Below are 23,373 nucleotides of genomic sequence, written 5' to 3'. Positions count from 1 at the left end.
CGAGGATGGTCCCAGAAGTAACTGGCCCAACAGAGAAAACACAAAATGTTCTAAATCTAACGAATTCATTAATTTTGGTTATAGTTATAATGAATGTGTGAGCTGGTGTATTGTCTTGATGAAACAACATTTCGTTCTTAGCCAAATGTATCCGTTTTCGCTTGATTTCTTCGCTCAAACGTTGCATAATACTCGCCGTTGATAGTTTTTCCTTTTTCAAGATATTCAATGAAAATTATCCCAAAAAAACCGACGCTATGACCTTGCCTGCAGATGGAACGGTCTCTTCTTTCTTTGGAGCCGGTTCTATCTTTTCAATCCATTATTTTGATTGTTCCTTGGTTTCGGATGCGAATTGATACATCCACGTTTCATCCATAATTATGAAACAGAGCGAAAATTCGATGGAAACATCTTCAACGCTGGTTTTGTTCTATTGTGAACAAATGCAGCGTCCATCTTGTGCTCAGCTTTTTCATGTCCAAATGTTTGAGTTAATATGCGATGTACTGCACGTTTTGAAATGCCTACTATGTCTGCTAGCTCGCGTACTTTCAGTCGACGATCATCCAGTGGATTTTCTTCATTATTTCTGGAGTCGTTACCTCATTTGGTCGCCCACTGCGATGCCAATCTTTGCGGGTCGTACAGCCTCGTTTAAACTCTTCTATCCAATATTCTACTAATGATAACGAAGGATCAATCTCATTCAAAGTAGAATCTAGTTAATCTTTTATATTGGTTGTGCTAATACATTTCAAATTCAGTGAAAACGTTCACTATCGATGGCTGCCAAACAAAAACTAAACAACGTGGCGTCTTCGAACTTGTAACATATGTTGTATAGAATGTGTACTTTCTAATTCAGTGGTAGGAACTACCGCCATCTCTAGGTCAGGCTAAGTACTTCTGTTATCATCCACGCATAGTAAGATAGAATACTTCCTAGTGATACTCCTTTTGAAATCGGAAAAGATTGCTTCTTGCTTGGTTCTAAAATATCTTTCCGATATGTTTTAATGGAGGATATTGTTTTGGAAAGAAAATATTGAGGTTATGTATGTCAAATTTTGTGTTACATAAAGAAAGTAATAACATTAATGTTTTCCTTTATAATGTTGATTATGGACTCAATCTATCGTCGATTGCTAAATCCAAATTGGCAATTAGCGATTATTTATCTTCCTTTAATAAGCGGTTTTAGTCTTTTGAGTAGGAGGTTTTCAAATAGTTTGGACATAACAGGCAGTAATGAGATACTTCGAGTGGTAGTTTTCCAGGCTTGAATTTCATTATAACTTGAGCAATTTTCCAAAACTGGGTACATATTTCAGCATTAATTCCACATAATATTTTGTTGCTGTTATTTGCTCAATAGTATGAAAAAAAAAATGATAATACACTTATAAAATATAAAATTAGATCACACATTTTTATTATCTTATAAAATGAGTCTTTTTACCCTTAAAAATTGGGACAATTAAACGAAATCACCTTTTACGAGAGACCCTTGAATAGTTTTTCTTGGAATTCGTTTCATTTAACGATCAATTTCCTAGCCTATTTAAAAAAAAAGAACATTTAAAACCAGCCCTTACGCCTGCTCATATAGAGAACACTTGGTGCGTGGGGAAAATTTCACATCATTTCCTCTTTGACCTTCACAAACGACAGCGGCAAGCTTTTCCCCGGATGAAATATTAAAAACATTGTTTCTGTGTCAGTACAATTCTGGTTTTGAAGTTTGTATCTTTTTTAGTTATCAAAGCAAATAAAGGTTAACTGATATATTAACAGAATATGAAGTAGAAAAATAACTCGTAGCAAGGAAATATACGTGTCTGAATTTAAATTACAAATATTATGGCTGTGTGTTGGAAAACATTAGAGATATATAAATTATCGAGAGAAAGAAACTGTAATTTGGGATTAATATTTTTGGATTTCTTAGAGAATATAGAGGAAAAACAATAATTGTGTCATTTTGTACGCTTTCTTCGGATTTAATATGTATAATTACGAGCTTAGCAAAAAATCTAATACCTACAGAATCTAAGGGAACGTGTAGTGTCGAGTACAAGAGTGTAATGGATTGGCAGTGTACGCAAAAAACTACTGAAAATCTGTTTCTCTAATATTTTACAGAATTCATACCAAAATGTACTTTCTACTCTGCTAAAGAGTACCTCAAATACGATAATATCTATATGGAAAATTCCTGAATCTCCTAAACCTCCAGTTCGAAAGCCATCGACTACGAAAAGCCAAAACTTGTATTTCAAAGGAACTAAATCAAAACCAGATAAATCATTTCTTCTGACCAAAGCTAGAATCATCAATACGTCAATCAATACAAAGAATTATTACATTAACAAACTATGAAATATAAGAAAACATAAATCCAATTAGATTAAGTTAAACAGCTCGGAAAAGAATTTGTCGTGGAGGTATCGTTAAGAACCGTCTTTTCTCCTTTTTTTTTGGTACGAGTTGAACCCGAACAGTTTTCCAATCTTCAGTGAAGAGACCTCGTTTACACCATAGAAAAAATAGTTCGCATAGCGGACTTTTTAGTTCAACTTCGCAATTCCTTAATACGTTTGGCGGTATTCCATCTGGACCAGTCGCTTCATTGATGTTCAAGCCTTTGAGATGTTAGTATAGATGTACCAACTCCAAGCAGGCTCTGTGGTAGCTCTCTATGCGATACATTGGCCCATCTTCTTCAGTCAACGGTGGAATGTTTAACTCACCAATTCTTGGGCTGACTGCTTTTGTTGTCTACCAGATATACCTCGAATCATTTGGGCAATTGTGGAGTTTGCTTGTCTCATTATATCGTTCCCTACAAGCAACTATGGTCAGGTATTTCGCGAGACAACAATACGATTTGCGATAAGCTGCATTTTTATTGTTGACTGTTCTAATGCAGTTTTCATCAAACCGTGGATTGTCGTCTGCAAAGCTCTTGAAGGATTAAAGAATATAGCCGAATACCTGCCAAGATAGCTTCCGAAATTTCGTTTGCACACACTGAAAGGTCATTGGAATTGAAGCAAATATCATTTCAAGGAAAACAAATTTTACGTGGTCAATTTTCAATAAGAAAAAAGTCAAGACAGGTGCATGCTGATGTTATATTTGGAACGCATTCAAATAAACATTCTAAACACTGAATTACAAGCAACAAATATTTATTAATTAATCTTTGAAGCCTCCTCGTATTATAATCATTGCTCGCGCCATCTTTAAATCGCATATCGAGAATCGTAGGAGAACAAATCAGGTCACTGTTTCTTTGTTGTAAAAAAATATAATTTAATATTTGTCGTGGCACATAGCCAGGAAAGAAGTTGTAAATCTTTGTTATTCAGAACGCTGCAAATGAGCAAAACATGTCTCATAATAAAGTAGACGACAATTATTTCATAGAAACGTACGTAGACACATAATAAATTTCCTACATCGTGTAAAAGAATGTCAATAATAAATAAATGTTCGACGATATTTTTCAAACAAATTGATTACAAATAAAGAAATCTGTTATATCGGCGAAAGATTATTTTTTAAATAAATAAACCCCTGTTGCTATCAAATCCGCCGTCTGAGAAAAAATTTATACCTTCACACTACCTTTACCAGTTCAAGCTGTTGTCCTTCAACTCAATACATACACTGTAGTTTCCACGTTCTGAATTTGGCTGTCTCAAATGCATGTTATTTCCAAAACAGAAATTATTTCCATCCAAACATCAACCAAAAGACTAAACGTCCTGCAAGAAACGATCTGGTCAAAACTGCCCAAAAGTAAGACATGTTTCTATGGAATTTTATGGTTGCAGTAATTGGTAGACATTTTAAAACCTCGTATTGATCTGTTCGTGAAGCTGCCTCTAATTCTAACCTCAATTTCGGTGAGAATGCTGCATCAGATGAAATTTCTCATGTATAGCTACGTCAGTCTAGCATAATAGGTAACAGATGGTTTGAACTTGTAAAAAAATTGAACTCGTCTACGACATGGACTGTGGATCCGGTACTGTCCGGTTATATTGGAGGTCTAAACTTCGACGAATGCTGTGTCATCGATATTTTTTCTTATATAGTATACAGTATACACTAATATTGAAACAAACATTGTGGTGACAATTGGAATAAATTATTTTTTTGTTCCTAGATTAGAAAGAGCCCCAAAATATCTGATAAGCCCCCCCATTTCAAATTTCTACTTCATGTGTGACTTTATTCTATCATAGACGACACCCAAAAGAGTGTTGGGAAAAGTTCAATCACCTAGAGTTTGATGGCAAGTGCTTCGTCGCAGATTGCGCAAATATGAAGAAGCTTGATTAAACAAACAAAAAATTTTTAGTAAATTTATGAACGAAATAACTGATTTTTATTTAAACATTCTCCGGCATTGTTTCTACATTTGAAAATATGATTACAGCTTTCTCATCGAGAGAAATATTCCCATTGTTTCTTTTAAAGCGTGCAACGGGTTTGTTCAGGACTTACGATTCGTTAAACAAAAAGCTTTTGTTAAAGGGCGCTGCGATTTTGTAAGTCGCCTTAAAGGAAATGCACCCTTTGGAAATCCTCATTCGTTGGCACGAGATTTTTCACTCGCGTTTCTTTTTTGGTTTTGCCGTGCTGTTGACGGCTTTCCAGGTTATTATTATTTTTCTTTTTAATTCCTACTACCTACATTTCCGATTACGAGTATTAAATCACACATTAAAATGAAAGTCTGTCTCACTCAATATCCGTTATCTAACGCTAAGTAAAATTTAATTTTATTTTCGCTGGAGCTGACTGCTTTATTGAATTTTTCTATCGCCGTGCGAGTCATCGTACTTCTAACTGAATATATTAAACCCGTAACTGGGATAAGAGCCAAAATTGTCGACAGATATATCTTAACCTTGTAAGAACAATGATTTTATGTCTGATGTTCCAAAGTTGATTATGAGTTTCAAGCACACTTGATGACAAGAATGTGGATTATATATTACTTTTCTCTACTTAAATGAAAACTACCAGTGGAACGTGTTAATTTCGAAAATGTCTACTTCAACAATTCCACCTTAATTTACTTACACATAAATGGAAAAGAATATGGCCGAAATTGTACGTTTCTATTGAATAGAGGATTAGATCTCGGGACGATTTTAAGCACCGAAGACTTCAGGATACCGAATACAATATTGCAACTATTTCATGAAGCGAAACGCATTCCATTTTGCCATTTGGCAGCCATTTTAGATGATCTATTATTACTTTTTATCTCATAATCTCATTGCAGAGTACGAGGATGGTCCTTGGCCTGACCTAGACATGGAGATAGAGAGTTTTTTGTTGTTTGGTATTTGTTTAGCAGCTATCAATAGTTAAAGTTCTCAGTGATTTTTGGTCATCGTTATTTGAAAGGCTTTAGTCCAACCAATATACAAGCTGAACTAGATCCTAGTCTGAGTGAGGCTGATCCTTCGATATCAACAGTAAAATATTTGATAGCAAAGATTAAACGAGGCCATACGACCTGCAAAGACCAACACTGAAGAGGTCGACCAAATGAGGTAACGACTCCAGAAATGTTGAAGAAAATCCACTGGATGATCGTCGACTGAAAGTGCGTGAACTAGCAGACATGTTAAACATTTCAAAAAGCATATGAACTGAAAATTTGGACACAATAAAGCTCTGCGCAAGATGGGTGCCACGTTTGCTCACAATGGAACAAAAATAGCTTCGAGAAGATGTTTCCATCGATTATTTTCCCATTGAAACAAATTTTGGTTCTCAATTTTCAGTGCATTCTAAAAAAAGTGTCTTTGATATGAATTTTTCACTTATTCACTATATAAGACTCAAAATAGTTTTATCGAGAGTAATGGACAACTATTATCCCCCCTAAAAGTTTGTTCACATATCGGCATTATATTTTTTCGAATTCAAATCTCGGGTATGGAGGTAAGCTTTTTTCATTACAGATAAAATAAGGGACTGAAGGTGAATTGGTAAAACTTCAGTCTCCGAAGACGATAAATTAGTTATCGAAACGCGCGTCAGACAGTGTAATTGTGAGTGTTGGTTGGATTTTTTTATAATTATTCAATAACCTCCAATTTATCTCATAATAATGTCAAGCTTTTCAATAACAAAATGAATTTTTTATTATAAATAAAAGATTTAAATTCACTCGTCCACTAAAGTAGATCATGAAGCTGGTCCTGTTCTATTAATGTTAATAGAATCTAAAATTCCAAGAAAGATCATATAAATTATTTTTTTATATTTACGACGGCAATCTCTCTAAATGGTTTTAAAGCTTATTTACAGTATGTTGTAGCCGTTTTTATATAATCAATTTCAAAGAAACAAAGAAAGCCTTTTGTTTATTTAAATCAAATTAGAAATTTCAAACATTCTGGATATATAAACAGACGTTGTCAGCCAATAAATAATCTGGAGTATCGAGTGTAAATTAGATAAGTGTTTAGTAGTCTTAGTGGATAGTTTAGGGAAAATTTTATTTTTTGTGGATAATTTAGTGACTAGTGAATAGTGTATAAATAAAGTGAGTAGATAAAACACAAATAAATAAAAAAAGCATTTCAATATATTAAAATGATTACTTCAAAGAGTTTTAGAAGACATACAGAAAATAATTGATACTTTAACAAGTATTGTTGAGTGATAAATTGAAAAATTTCCTAGATCGTGAACCAAAGTTCAAAGTGTACTTGGAGCTTTTAGATCAATTTTTATACGCGTTTTAAAAGCAATAATCTTTTTTCAAAAGTTGCTAATTAATTTTCAAGTAACGCTTTTACTTACTTTGATGAAGAAGTTAAGAAGAAATGACCTTTCTTCTATATATTTCATGTTGTAACACTCCAGAAAATAAATAGTCCGGGAGCTTACGAAAACATTTTCGAGAAAATTCATTATATACTCGTTCTACAATATCCTAATAGAGAAAAAGCTCGGAAACTATAGGAATTTAGAAATTCTCGAGTGATAAAAACTTCAATTTTTCTAAGGCCAAACTAAAATGATGAAATTATTTAATTAGATTAAGGGATTTTGAATTGGTAAGGGAAAAAGACACTGATGAGATTTCTAACCAAAATATCAATGAACAACTGCAGGTGAATAGTAACTCCAGCTCGATATAATATGTCGAGAATATTGTGTACAAATTTCAAGTCAATCTAAGGGAGTTACAACGTTTTGAACGACCGGCCTTGATATCTCATTTTTATACCTGCCCTATAGCCGTTCGTTATCTGATTCTCCGTCTTTGTGTCTTTAGGAAAATGTAATCACCCTTTCTTACCAGTAAGCGTTACTGCAATCGTTGTTGAAACTGCAGCATGCACTTTCAATGAAGAATGTTTTGTTCTGTTGTCCTTTTTGAATGAACCTCTACAGGCCCAAGTGCTCACCATTGGAAATTTCATCTCCATCGTGGGGCTTTGCCATTATAATAGTGAAAAACTGTGTTTGTTTAATAAGAAATGATGCGGATCTTCCCTGTATTATTGCCGTAATGTCTTACCGCGTTGTGCCTTCGACGAATTAAAATCTGATATTGAACAATTCCACTTGATTTAAATGGCATATATAACATTTATTTGAAAGATATCCGCCAGCCCTCGTACTATGAGTAAATTCGTAGTTTCTAATTTATAGTGACGAGGATCTGAGTTTTTCACTTTTTATACCTTTTAGAGTGAATATTTTTGACGAAAGATAGGAAAAAATGTTTGAAACTAAAGATTCAGTTTTATATTTTTTATAGACGTGTAGATGAAATTTCCAGTTCAGATTTCTGATTAAAATTGTTGAAGCTTCTACTTAAGACACAAATGAAAATAAAGAGCAGAAAAAAAAAATAAAAATATCAAGATCAATAGCATGTCTTGGATGAATGTTTCTGATTCGTCTCTTAACTATTTTTCCTTAATGCAGTTTTTAATTTTCAAATATATATCACTGGTACTGTTTCTTTTTTGAACATAAAAAATTATCCATAAATATAAATTATTTTCTTTGAAAATGGTAGTTGAATTCCCCTTAAAGTGAAATTACGAGGATGGTCCCAGAAATGCCTAGCCTGACCTAAAGATGGCGGTGGTTGATTGAAAAATACCCACTGTATTAAAAAGTACATAGCAGAGTTTGAACGAGGCCGTTTGATCTGCGGAGACCAGCATCGCAATGGTCGACCAGACGGCTCCAGAAATGTTAAAGAAAATGCCCACAATAGAACAAAAACAGCGTCGATAGCAGATGGATAATGGATGAAACGTGGGTCAATCATTTCATATTCGAAACCAAACAACAATCAAAACAATGGACTGAAGATCATGGCGCCGGCATTTTCATTGACTATCTTGACAAAGGAACAAAATTTGAACGGCGAGTATTATGCAAACTTATTGTAAAGTTTGAGCGAAGAAATCAAGCAAAAACGGCCGCTTTTAGATAAGAAGAAAGTGTTGTTTCGTCAAGACCATGAACCAGATGACAAATCCGTTATTGCAATGGCCAAAATTTGTTAATTAAAGTTTGAATTACCACTTCATACACTCTATTCTCCAGATTTGACCCGCACGGATTACATTCGTTTCCTAAACTTGGGACATCGCTGAAAAAAGGATATGAAGCTAAAAGGAAATAACGTCCAAAAATAAATATATATTTTTTCAAAATTTTCGTGTTTTCTTTTTTATGCCTGATACTTCAGAGACCATCCTGGTTTATTATAGATATAAGGTGTTCCAGGATTAGTGTGAAAAAAGTCGAGAACGTATAATTACAGCCAAAATAACGTTACTTAGTTAGTCATATACAATTTTCCAATAAAAGTCCTAGTTTTTGAATTATAGGCTTCCAAAGTTTGTTGCTCAATTTAGTTTTGCTATTTCAGATTCATTGAGAGTATTACCTGGAATTTAGTACCTCACTCCCATTGTAAAGTTAGGTTAGGTTATAAACATTATGTCAAGTATCTGTATGTTTATTTTGGTATGGTGAACATATTTAGAGTAGAATTTGAAGCCAGGGGCTTCGCGATCTTAGCACTGAACTGGCCCAAAGCATGCGCGTTACAACATTGACATATTTAATATTTTTCTTATGAAATTGTACCGACCAAATATTTATCCAAGCTGACCAGTTATCTGGGAATGCTTGTCGATCGTACGTAACGTCTTATAATTATTTTCCATCGACTTAGATTTTTAGCGGTTTCATCAAAGATTGAGTCGTTACATCTCGTAATATACAGAATCTTCTCCAGCTGAGAATCCACACGGAATTATACAAACAAGGAATCACTATAGATTCACAGTAAATATTTGGACAGATGTAGTTGACATACTTTATTAATGGTACTCGCGGGAAAATTTCTAATTTTCGCAAACTTAGCTCTGGAGCTTGTTTGGTGATGTGCCACTACAAATTCAAATTAATTTGGGGTTCAAGCATTTGTATCCTAATAGATGCGTAGTCCGAGAGATCCTTTTCGGTACTTTTCGGTGGCCAGTGTTTTCTGTAGATTTCAAAAATAGATTATACGCCTTATAATCTTTCAAGTACCAATGAACAACAATTGGTTTGAATTCACAACGATGGATTTATCAAATGTCCTTCCACTGAACAATTTCATCGTTTTTTATGAACTCAAATATCAAAGTTTTCCATAATTTGTCTCTTTTAACGTTTGGTGAAGTTTCATCTGCATTTAAGTCTATTAAAACTTCTTCCAAAGTTAGTAATATTTTTTTTGGTAATAAGAAAAATGCACTTTTCCTCAGTTTGTCTATTTGAATGAGTTGTTTCAATCGCCTATGAACAATGATTCTGTTAGTATCCATTTTTTTACAATTTACAACAGTTTATTGTCAATTTGCAATTGGTATGTTGAATATCTCGAAATATTCGTTTCCCATGATCCCATACATTGTTGCAACTTGTGTACAAAGCGTTATAGCAATCAATACATCAAAGTACAAACAGAGGTTAATTTATATACGTCAATAAACGGTAGTTTGTAGTCATCCTTCTTTGATGGGAATATTAAATGCGGTCTAATCAAGCTCCACGTGAATAATATTAGTTACAGATATCTATATTATTACTACAGTTGATACCTTTGAAATAAAACAGTGTCGTCCAACTAATTCAAATAATTTACCTCGTCCATTATTATCACATAAAATATGATATATTGATATGTAACAATTCAAAAGTCACTTCAAAATTAAATCATTATTAAATATTGAATTATTTAAACAATTAACTCATTCCAACATATACTAATTGAAACCTCAACTCAAATCCTGAGCTGCAGTACGAGCCTCCATTATAAAAACAGCAGCCTGGGTCGTTGCTACATTAAACTCAATCAAATTGCTTCCACTTCAATCAAGAATGTTCCTAAGTTGGGTATATGGTTTTAAATTTTGTCAAGCAGATCGTTAATGTACAGGAGAAAGAAAGTAGGTGATGGGGAACACCTTAAAACTTTCTGAGGTGTGTCCATCGATAGTGTCCTTGATGGATCTATCTTGGAGAAAGCTACTAAACCATGATCGAGGATAACGCACCGTAAGGTAACTCATTTAGGAGGCTGACATGCCAAACTCTGTCAAAAGCCTTCGATGATGATCTATGTTTTCGAAAACCGTATTAATGGTTGCTAATGACATTGGTAATGGCTTCAACTAAAGCAATAGGACGGTACTTGTTGCGAACTGTCTTCAATACGATTGCTGCCATTCCATCGAGAATATTGTGGTCCAAGCCCTCAAATCAAGAGTTGAATTTGAAGCAAACACGCGACCTAACAAGTCCGCCTGGTCTATTGAGGTCACTCTCCAGTAACCGGTGGAATTTTTGACACTTTTTCAGTCTCTATTATTCCAATTGTATGAGGATAGAAAAATATATAAGCAAACAGGGTTACAAATAGGTCTGGAGTTAGAAGACATTCAATATATATGGATGAGTCTTCAGTACCCAATATTTGAGTCTTATTTTGAGAAATCTGAGTAGTTATTTGGTTAAAGGTGTTGTATGTAATGTAAGAAAATACCAATGGTATCCAAATTTGCAGCAACGTTCATGTGAATTATGGCTATCGCATTTGTCCTTCAAATCCCTTTTTTTGAGGTGGATTACTCCTCGTTTTCTGATTACTATTTTCTTTGTAGTTTGTCGTTTGTTTTGGTTAGGTTGGCTTCGATCTCAATGCGTTTTATGATTATTTGTTTTTATTATCGGTCCATACTTCTTTATGTCACCAAGTTTTTTTCCGTAAAAATAATACTCTATTTTTCGGAGGATGTTTCATTATTCTTACCCCGAATCCATTTTCCGGTAACGCTTTTTTTTATTACATTCATCAACTTTGTTTGCTGTTGTACTCATGTGTTCATTTCTCAACGTTATGTTTGGAGCGAACTTTTCTTTTCATATTATCTAACTTATAAAATCACAACCCGTGCAATTAAAACAAGAAATTATATGAAATACTTTGGGGATGATTAATATATTGCGCTACATTAATTTAGTATGAAATGGTGGGTGAATTTATTACCAATCACCAAGTAAATTATTTCAAATACCTCACATTCAAAAGCATAATATACAAAATTAATATATTTAAAGATAATAAAATGATCATGAGCAATAACCATATTTTTTCAGCATTTTTTAGCATTAAATGGTTCTAATTGACGTTATTGGTGAAATTGGATGAAGGAACTAATTGATTTCTTCTTCTTTTATCGTTTTGGGACATCATATTCTCATCAACACTTTTGTTTTGTGCTTTTTTGTCCCTAGTTAGTAGTTTCATTATCTTCAAGGAATCGCTATCTGCTTAATTCATGATATTATTGGTTCCGATCTTTTCATGGCATCATTTTTTTATCCTCGTTTGATTAAATGTCCATAATATTCTGATTATTGATGTTCCATTATGTTTTTCTCGCCATTTTCGTCGATAACTTAATTTCAATTCTTCTAAATAATCTAAATTTTTTTGATTCGTATCGAGTAGATCACGAGAAAGAAATATTGCACTTCAAAATTCTCAACATTGATCTACGCCCATTTTACCACCTTCTATCACTATTGTGCTCAAATATTATACTCCTGATGAAACATTACATCTTGACGGTTTTGATCATCTTCCTTTTGCTTCTACCATTACGTCTTCTCCATGTTTCTTTCCATTCTCATGATTTCAACTTCTACATCTTATTTCTCGCAATCAATACCGTTATCTGCATCTAATAGATCACTGAGTATACCTAATCCATTATTGTATTATAGCGGACGAGCTAGAAAATTTTTTCATTCGATATAATCCTTTAAAGGGTTTCTATAAAGTACGAATTATCAAAGCGAAATTTCTGTCCAATGAGCATCCTTTCAGGACCTGAGAAAAAGAAAGTGTCGCTGGAGGATATATCTGAGTAATGTGGTGATTACAGAAGCAATTAAAATTCTGTAAAATTCATGGAATTGTTTTAGTGTCCCACAATTTATAAAGTAGTTACTTCTCGGAATGAACCTTCTACTCCGAAAAAGCCGTGATCTGCGAAAATAAGTTTCTGCATACTTTATCAATTACGAAAAAGCCTTCGACCGCATACAGCTCAATTAACTTATTGATGTACTATAGGAAGTTCCAACAGATGATAGAGATTGAGAACCCACGAGGGATGCTACTCAAGTTTTTAGAAAGACAAATGAAAACAAATATTCCTAATTGGATATGGCTTTATTGGTTTTCAAAATATTAAGATCTAATTTTCGCATTATGATTTAAGTACCTCCAAAACATGTGATTTGTACTCATAAACCACATCTTCAGTTGTATAAAAACTGACTGACTTAATTGATTTTTTATTAGAAATAATCAATGCTGTATCAAATTTGATCCGGATTGGTGTATTCAAACTGCGCGCTCATATCGATTCGGTCATATTTTCTCCTCAATCTGGTACAACCTTTTTTTGATGTTTGTGTAAAGATTGAGCATCATAAATGTCCATTTTTTAATTGTTTGTTCATGTTGTTTGACGATATTGACCTTGGAAAAAAAATTGAGCAACGAGTTAGCTCCAAATTTTGTAATTCAACGTCAACGTTATCGCGAACGCATGTTTTTGAGTATCGCGAATCATTTAGCGAAGTTGGAAGGCGTCTAGAACTGACTTCATACGGGTTACCAATCTGTTAACGATAGCAACATGAAAATAGTTGGAGAAGTTAGCAGAAACTTTCAATATCCCTCAACATATTTTGATCTAGATATACTTGTACCAAAGACCTTTTGCAATAAAGATGCTTAACAAAGTAACTGACGTTTAATTCGTTTTAGAGAGTCAGCTCGGCTGCTTCGAGTCGGCTACGTGGAGGAATTCGTCGCAATCCCAGCCGAGAATCATCGCTCAACCATCGTATTTCCCAGATTTGATTCCTTGTCTATCAATTAATCAAATTTCATACAGAATTGTAAGGAAAATCGAGATTTTTCGATTCGCCTCATCTTATATATCAAAAATTGTTGATTATCATACTCAAATATCAAATACTGAATTACAATTTTTCATATTTCTTAAAATAACATGCTGTAGTGAAATAATGTTTCCATATTTGTTTCAAGAATACTTTAGATAATTATTTATAAATATTATTAAACCATTCTTCCATTCCACATAACCCGTGGAAGAATTTTTTTTTTTTAAATTTACTTGTTGTACAATTATTTCTTATCAATCAATTGAAACTAAAATTGGAATGGAATGTGCATGAAACACTCACCCAATTCAATAAACGGACTAAAACATGAGTATTATCCTTGTCTATTCGACCACTAAGTTTAATTTTATCTAACACACCAAACGAACAAGTCACAACTAACACTCGGTTTTTTTTTTGAAGTGGAAACTGCAAAAAAGGCAGTGCTTACTTATCTCCAACGAATGCCGCGGCTTAACTTTCCATTCAAACGATATTACACGAAAAAACTAGCACGTTTCGAAGATGAGGCCGTTACATCGAGATCCACATTCGTACGCAGACTGAAGCACTGAAACGTTTCATTTCCGCGAAAACGTCGGATTTTCAGCTGTGGAGCAGCGCATACCGGAATCGATTCTCTCCTCCAACGTCAAGTGAGAATCGTACAGACCTTCTACAGGAAGGATTGCAGATACTCATTCTTTTCTTTGTCCTGCACAAAAATTAGTGGCACCTAATCTTTAGCATCGCATTAGATTTTTTCAAATGAGAAATCAAACTTGAAATTATCTTCTAAAATTACGTTTATAATTATGTGAATAAATGACATTGGAATGTATACTTTATCTACGAGGTTTGTCCGGAAAATACGTGAAAAAAGTCCTGCTGCAGCCAGTCCCATCAACGCTCAATTCAAGTTGAGGAAAAGCGCTTCAACATCAAGTTTCTTGAAAAGCTAGGCAAATATAGCCGTGAGATTTTTGACTTACAAGTTTACGAAGACAATTATCTGGAAGAATCTTGAAGAAGTGGTTAAAAAGAAGAAATTAAAGAATGACTCTCGTTCAAGATGTTTGTTGACATCGAGTCCTATAAAAATGTTAAACAAATTCGGAGTTAGAGACTTAGAGTCTCAGTCAAAATGATAGTTGACGAACTGTCAATCTCCAAAACAATCGTTTACAAAACGTAAAATAAATAGAGTTGAGTACTACGGGGATTAGTTGAAAGAAAAAACTGGAGACGACTCCTGGTTCCATGATTTCTACGTGGAGCTCAAATCTCAAAGCAGGTGAGCCAAGGAGCGTTGTTTTGTCTCTCTCAACCAGAAAATGAACTAAATTTTTCACGTTCAAGTTTTGAGATGTCTTAGAGAACATGTGGCCCGAATTCGAGCGGATTCGCCACACAGGTGGATCAAGATAATGCCCTCGCTCACAAGTCAATCGTTTTGAGCGAATTCTCACATTCAGGATCGTAATAAACGGTGATAAATCACTGAACTAGTAGATTTTAAACTATAAAAAACGAAACTTTCTAGAGAAACGCTATAAGTAAGTTTTTTCAATGTTGATTAATCCTTGATTCAATGAATGTCTCAATATTTTATTTGTATATTCATCACAAATTTTGATATATTATAGAAACAGCAATTTTCAAAACCGTTCATCAAGTTTAACACGTTGCTGATAGTTCCACAATAGAGTAACTCAAACTATGGCTGTCATCTCAATGGATTTGTGGCAATTTGCCTTGTGTTGTACACAAATCAATAACACAATGGCTGACAATTATTTCGTATAGAGACTGTTAGATACTTGGGCTATTGCTATAATTACAGTTACTCTGACAAATAATGGCTCAAGTTACGTCCGTTCACTTGTTACGTAAGACCATAATTTGTATTACTAACGAATGAATAATTAACTAAATGAGACAGGAATTGGAAAAATTTAATTGCATCGTCGGTTTTCAGTAAACAACTTTGTGCATTAATTAATTCTCCTCTTAAGACTCAGTGCTATCTTACCATGTTATTTTTCTGAGATTGAAAATAGTAATTGGCCGGGGAGTAGATTGAATCAGTGCCAAATTCTTGTCCGAAAAACATCAAAAATATAGGTAAAATTAAATTGTAGATTCCACCTTAGTTATAATGCAGAACAGACTCAAAAAAAATTTTTAACCAACGTTATAGAGTCAAAAAAATAGTGATACAATTAAATGTGTAGACAATATCAGGGTTGTATGACAATTTTTCCAGCTAATAAATAATACAGCAGACTAAGCAACTGCTCTGGTACGGACATGTGATCCTCAAGGACCTGGAAGAAAACAAAAAAGGGAATAATGTCAATTGATTTAAATGAATACAGTTCAAGTTCATGGGAATGTGGAAACATTGATATATCGAAGGCAAAGGTTTCGAATTGCCATAATGAAATGAAATACAGTACAGTATTGAATATCAAATGAAATTACAGTAATAAATAATCAAATTTCATTTAGGTTTTAAAAAAATCCAAAATTCTTGTCTGCTTACTGCCGCTTTGTTCAATGAATCATCCAGGAAAACTATTGATTGGAGTACATTCGTTGCTGTTTTATTTTGTAGAAAATTCATTGCTATCTTCTTCCTCGTCATCATCATCTTTTGCAGCTTCCCCTAATGAAAGTCCGTATCAATAATGTTAGGACATCATTTTGAGTCTGCTGTTCAAACCCGCTTTTTTTAAGCAGTTCTCAATTGTCTTCTCAGCTACATTGCTCGAAGCCTTCGGAGCCATCCACATGGCGTCAAGGACATTTATTTTTGTTAAGTTATCGTCTTCAATATCACGAAGGAACTGGTGCACAACTTCCTTTATACAAAGAGCTTTAATAGTATATTACGTAACAAGAATTGTAAGTAACCCATTACGCACGAGGTGAAAAATTTCATAAGTGCGTAATGGACTTACAACTCTTGTAACGTACTATACTTTTTCTACGCCCATTCATAGCATGCTACTTAAGAAAACGTCTGCAATTTTTAAGGAAATTGCAGAACGTGCTGCCCACATTTAGGGGCATCACTCTTTCAATCCTAAATATTTCTCGCTGATGCTAAAAGATTTTATGTTTTTTAATTGACTAAATTTGTGTAAACAGACCAATTAAAATCTTACGTTAATGAAAATTTGGTTGCAATTTATTTAAATCAAGAAATTTAAGTTTTCTTCTAAAAACGAACGTGTTTTATGTTTCTGAACTTTCTTTTTCTATTTTCTCATTTCTTTCAGATTTCATCCGACTTGTTTGCAGGAAAAGTTCGAAGCCCTTTGAAGCACTTTGGGTTTTTGGTTTGCCAATCATTAAGGACTTAAGTTTCACACTTCCCGTTTGATTTTCTCCGAGCAACCCACTAACTCTAAGCTTACTGTCTTCGCAATTATTGCAAGGATCCCCTTGGTTAGTTCAGGTAGTTTTTCACTTTATTTTGTGTACACCTCATTGTCGACAATGCACTTTCAGTTATTTTTTTGAAAACCATTTCATTTCTTTTCTTAAAATTTTGAAACCGGCCATTACTAGCACAACAGTCACATTCACTTTTACCAAGTTGTTGAATACATTAATTGCTTAATCGTAATCTTCGATGTCTTTGAATTCAGCTGCTTTTATTCTCTTTGATGAAGATGCTTCATTTCCGTATTTTTCCTTATTTTTACTTATTTTTCATTATTCTAGACGGTGGTGGCTGGTTTACCAAGTTCTTTAGCAATGTCAACGGTGTTTACAGCCTCTATCATTTCAATTTTTTCTTCATAGGTTAATGTTTTTCATTTTACCATCGCACAAAAAATTGACATTGACATTTACATTGCGATTGACATTGACAACGACATTGACATTGACATTGCGATTGACATTGACAACGACATTGACAACGACATTGACATTGACATTGAAATTGACTGTGTATCAAATCTGTTTCCAGTATCGGTGACAAATCGAAAGATGAAAGCTGTTTATACATACATAGTTTGCTTACTTCGATATATTGAGGAATTCGATATATCGAGGTTGCACTGTAGTTTGGATAGTTAACGCTCAAATAATCCTCTACAAATAAACAAATTTCGAAGTTTATATCCAAAAAAAAAAAAAGGAAAATGTTGATTAAATCATTTTTTATTGGTGTAGTGAGTAAAACTCATCAAGGAATAAATCATACTAATGCGTTGTCTGCAACAGACCATAAATTATTGATGACGGTAAGCTAATTATTATTTCATCAGGTCCATTCCTTTGGTCCGTTCTCGGCTAGATTTCAGGAATTTTAGTGTGTTCTGAAATATCCAAAAAGGGATGGTCACGGTAACCCTCACTTAAATTCGTAGTTATCTTATGATGTATGTATATGTTGCCGAAAAATTCGGTTTAATTTAAATTCTAGATGGGTTTATCGTATTCCAAATGCGGAATTATATTTAAATACTTCATAAAAACTGTTCTAGAGATTGATACTACGAATCAAATATTTAAACACCCATTTGAATCACGTATAAGTCTGCTAGACACTAGATAAAATCAACGTCAGATATTTTTGAAAATATTATTTTTTATTAGGTTTTAAATTGGTTTTGACTATGAAAGTGCCTGTAGACCGTCTGCAACTACGAGTACATCTGTAGACAATAATTTTTGAGACTGCAAGCTGTACGAAGAAGACATTTAAAGGAAAGATAGCTCAAAGAAGGGTTAGCTCAAGCTCCAAAATAAAAAACTAACCTCAAAAATCGTGAAAAACATTTTAAGAAATGATAAAAATGTTTCTCAACAGACCAGATCGGAAAATTCCTCTTTATAGTGGGTTTGAAGATGGCGGGAGGTATTTTCCATACAACATAAAACCTAAAAAGAGGGTCTTTCATGTTGTAGGTTGGAATAATTATCATATGATTAACATCATTAACTGCTCGAAGGAATCTAATGCGCCTTTAAAGGCAATGACTTTGTGTTAATTCATGAATACGTACACCAGTACCTTCAAGTAGTGAATAGTGTAGTGCACGAAGCTCGAACTGACACCCTATTTTTAGTATGTGTGAGACAGAAGGGTGAGATCCACAGATTGGTCACAAGCTAGTCTTCAACAACTTCAAGAGTTGTTAATGAAATGATCGGGAAAATTTGGACCAAAATAACTTATACATCTTAATCAGAAGTATGCTACGGCGTTGTTGTGATGTGGTTAAAACTCGAGGAATCAACACACCGCACTTAATTTAATTTATTCATTATGTTGGAGAAGTGTATTTGGTTCAGATATTCTTTTCTTTCCAATTGTTAGAAGATGTGACAAGTTTGATGTCTAGAGTTAAACCTAGATAATTTAAATTTAGAAAAAATCGTAGTTTCTCCTTAACCACGTCACATATTTTCAGGTAAATCGTTTTAGTATAATTCAAATCAGAGATAACGTAAAGAGAGGTATCTGACAAATTACCTTTACACACAAATTTTCTTATAAGAAAAAGAAGTAGTAGATAAATCAGCGGCTCATCTAACTTTCTCCCTTTTACAATCCTCACCAGATTCACAAAATGAAACAATCGGCATTTGTAGCAGTTCAATCGACCTCATTCTCCGCATTTGAAGGGGCTTTTCAACTTTCCTCATCAAGAAAATAGGCCAGTATATTATTTTATCGAATTTATTCGGATACAGGTTTTAGATACGATTTTATTTATTGTTTTTAAAGAGCTCACCGGCCTTACCTAACCATCTTTCGGAAAGAATAATTCAGTTTTCATTTTATCCTATTCTATGAAACTAGCAATCAAAGTATCAAGTTTTTTTTTTTAATTCTGACGATTGGCCTGTAGTAAATGGTAAAATGAGAATATGCTTGATATTAAGATATTTCTCAATTTTTGTAAAGTACGAGGATGGACTCAGAAGTGAATTAGAAAGTACACAATTAGCAGTGATTTAGAGTTTATGTGATACAATAATTATATTCGGAAGGCATTAGCTCGACCAATATGAAAGCAGAACTAAATTTCTCAATGACTATCTACTAATTTCGACCCACATCTCGTGATATCATCTTTGAACCCCTTTCATCTGCATCTCGTGGTAATTTGTAGCTTTATCCTGATCCAATACACGCTAAATGTTGAACAAGGGCAGTTACTAGATATCGACTATGCTGAAAGTCCATCTATATTAATTGAGTTACTAGAGGAGGTGTCTACAGCAAATAGAGCACAAAATACAAACCCTTTCAAAATCCTCTTCCTGCCAATCCTTCCATGACCTCGTCCACAACAAACAACATTCAAGAAACGCACGCAAAGGGTGTAACCCAGCATGAAATGGACAATAGAAGTTGTAACCTTTATGAAAGGAATTATCCATCTGATGAATTTAAGTGGAATTGACCAAATGCAGATTATGTGATGAAGACGAGGAATCAGATTGGTAGGTACTGATGAAATGTTTGGTCAATTGGTGTAGCTACTTTAAATATAGTGAGTTTACTATCTTTGATGTACAGTATACATGGAACAGCATCAATACCAAGTAACCCGATACAATATTCTACTCTGAATGTCTTGGATAATACTGCTACAATAAAAATTAAAAGTTTTTCATCGTTCCATTCAATTTCAATCAACTAGTATTGCGCTAAATTGCTGAAAGATTACTGCTGCTGCTACTATAATCAATGGACGTTTATTGGAGCATTAGATTTCATTAGATATACTATGATCGATATTAAATAACAACCTATGGGCAATTGCTCAATCACTTATGGGGGGTGATAAAATAGAACTGATATGGATTGAGACCATTATGTGGAAAGTAACTTTGTGTTAGTTTCGCGTATGAGGAAATCGATTGTATTGAGATTTATTTAACATTGTCCCAGTGCTGTCATTAAAGGTATATCGTAGCGGTTTGATATGGAATACTCACTAAAAATGATACAGATCGAAGAAAAAAATTTGAAAATATCACAGAGTATCAAAAATTTGTGTATGATGCTGATGATTTTGTTTTAACTTGAAAATTTATAATGAGGAAATCTTGATGAAACAACACTTTCTTCTTAGCCTTTTTTACTTGATTTTTTCGCTCAAAAGTTGCAATAAACTCGCCTAATACTCGTCGTTGTTAGTTTTTTTCTTTTTCAATATAGTCTTCTGGTAAAAACTTGATTATTTGCAAGACCAACGCCAGGTTCACTCATGAATAGTTTGTTTACAAATCATTTCTAATTTCTTACTCGACAATTTGTGATTAAGAAGATTATTGAACTAGCACTTGCACAAAATTTTGTTGCCGTCTACATAACTAAGAGACGCTGGTGAAATTTTACAATGAAATGGTTACCGTCAGTAGATTGCAACCAAAGAAATACGAAAATTTGACGAAATTGTCGATAAATTCTTTCCCCCTTCTGAAAAGTAAGATTTGTCGAACCTATAGGCCTCCCTGGCACGATCACGGATTTATTCAAGTTTGAAAACAAAAAGTGGTCGCACGTACTCAAATCTGGAAAATACGGTGAATGAGGCGTCACTTCGTAGCCCAATTAGACCAGTTTAACCACGACGAGGGTGGAGTTGTGACCCGATGCGTTATTAAGATGGAAAATCACTATTTTCTTCTTCATTTTCTTCTTCGCATTGTTCAGCTAGTCCTTTGGTTTACCTTCAAACACTACTCAAAAGTTGTTTCACGATTGTTCATAGTGAGTAAACGAGTGAGATCTATCGAGCCCACAACTTTTTTTCCTCAAATTTCTTATGGCCTAAGCAATCTTTCGAAATATATAACTCAGCAGTCTCGCCCATCTTGAATCTGAGATCTACCAATACGGAATCCTGGATTATTGATTATTAATAGGAGTCGAATCAAAGAAGAAGAGTCGCACACTTTGATTTTGATTTGATTTTGAGTCCGATTTTACTGAATATTCAGTTATAATAAATGTTGTTTCTATATTCAAAAACTGTCTGTAATAAACGGAAAATCGATGTGATTTGAATTTTCCAGAGCGAATACAAAAACCAAGTAATATTGAGAAAAGTTATTAGACTCACATTCAATCAACCGCCTCAGCAGGAGGCCCTTTTGTTGAAAAATCAAGGACAAATTGATGAACGTGGGAAACCATAAAGGACGCCAAACAAATCAAGAACGTGTGATATAGAGAATCGTTTTTTTTTACAAAGCAAAAAAGGTTTTTAATACAAATTGTAGTTAAATAAATTTTCACATTGTAGTAATTTTAAAAATTCTTTCATACGATTTCTCTTTTAATAATAAAAAAGCTACGTGGTATGTAATCCCTTGAACAATAATAATAAAGTAGAAAATTGTATACTATTATTAGAGAAGCTCCATTTTTTATTTCTCAAATTACTATTGTGCTTTCCTCGGCGAGTGAAAGAAAATTAAAAGGTAACGGTAGCTGGTTTATGTAATGCCTCCTTCGCTGTCATAAATTTCCCTTTGGGCTCGTCTATTTAATCTCATTTTCTCAGTTCGTATTCTCAAAGCTCGAAGACACTGAAGTGACACGCTAAAAAGAGTGAAGCAACCAAACATCGCCTTATTGTGATAATAATTAAAATTGAGTCGTTAATATGATAATAGGAGCCCATAATCGGCTGAAATAACATGATAAAGTCTAGATTCTTAATAAGCTCGCTGTTTTCAGCAACGATGCAAATGACAAAAGTGTTAAAATGAAGCTCGAATCTACCAACGTCATCAAATTTTTTACGTACACATCAAACATCGTAAAGAACTATAAGACATTCATTATTTTGCAACATTTTGATCATTCTTTTATCATAGAATGTGGAGATAGAACCAAAGCAATGCAAACTGCTTATCCGAGTAATAGTGAACAAATTTAGATGCGAAAATCATGTTGATAGCGTCGATCAGATATCAGAAGACGTGTTGCTCAATATCAACCTCTAAATACTGTTTGTCAAATTGATGGATACATCAACAAAAACCGTTGCCATAAAAGTAGATGAGAAAGCTGGAAAATTCAGGTATGTCTTCAGAGATGAACAGTAACTTGAGCTGGTTTATCTCTGAAGTCGATTGGCAACTAGAAATAATATTCCCCACAAATTTAACCACGAAATGGCTGACACAGATTAGTGGATTTTTGAAGAGACATCCTGATATTGGTATGCGTTCACCAGAAGCTACTTCAGTAGTACGATTATGGTTGACTGAATATATTGTCGGTTGATATTCAGCTGTAGTAAAATGGGAATCACAGCGAGTCTCAAGAGGAACTGGATTTGGATTTGCATGAACGATCATGTTGGTTCAGGAGAACCGAAATTTGACCTCCTGAAAACACTGTTGTAACTGATGACGATTTTTTACCTGCGGCTACAAACACACGTTGAATTCGTCGATCAAAATGAAGCTGATAACGAAGAACTTCATAAGGAAATTACTGGAGAGGTTTATGCAAAAGTGGTTACCCAATGTGGCAGTTAACAGAACAAGGAAAAGAGCAATTTTCAGTTCATCACCAGATTTAGATGAGTTTAAAAAAAGGTAGAGAAAATTGCATCAATAAACACAGGACCAAATCCTTCGAAAACGTCACTATTGTCATAATTAAGGATGACGATTTTGGATCTAGCGGTAAATATCCCATTTGGAATTATATTTAAAAAGTTAAAGTGGTTTTATCCAAATATGAATAGCTATAAGATATTATGGACTTTCTGGACTTTATTATAAATCAACTGAAGGATGGATTATCCAGTTCATCACGCGTCACAATTGGGTACA

General features: G+C 33.8%; 1 protein-coding gene across 3 annotated transcripts in view; it reads right to left on the bottom strand.

Annotated features, from left to right (window-relative positions):
* LOC130897737 (neuroligin-4, X-linked-like) overlaps nt 1–14,110 on the bottom strand; it is a 245,898-nt gene extending 231,788 nt beyond the window's left edge. For all 3 annotated transcript variants that reach the window (XM_057806607.1, XM_057806609.1, XM_057806608.1), the window contains exon 1: nt 13,849–14,110. The gene's annotated coding sequence lies outside the window, so the exon portion shown is untranslated. The remainder of the gene's footprint in view (nt 1–13,848) is intronic.
* Between the last annotated feature and the right edge of the window lie 9,263 nt (nt 14,111–23,373).

This window comes from Diorhabda carinulata, chromosome 9 (genome assembly GCF_026250575.1).
Source record: "Diorhabda carinulata isolate Delta chromosome 9, icDioCari1.1, whole genome shotgun sequence".
NCBI classification, from domain to species: Eukaryota; Metazoa; Arthropoda; class Insecta; order Coleoptera; family Chrysomelidae; genus Diorhabda; species Diorhabda carinulata.
The sequence above is the reverse complement of the archived record's forward strand: the minus strand, read 5'-3'. Positions and strand labels throughout refer to the sequence as shown.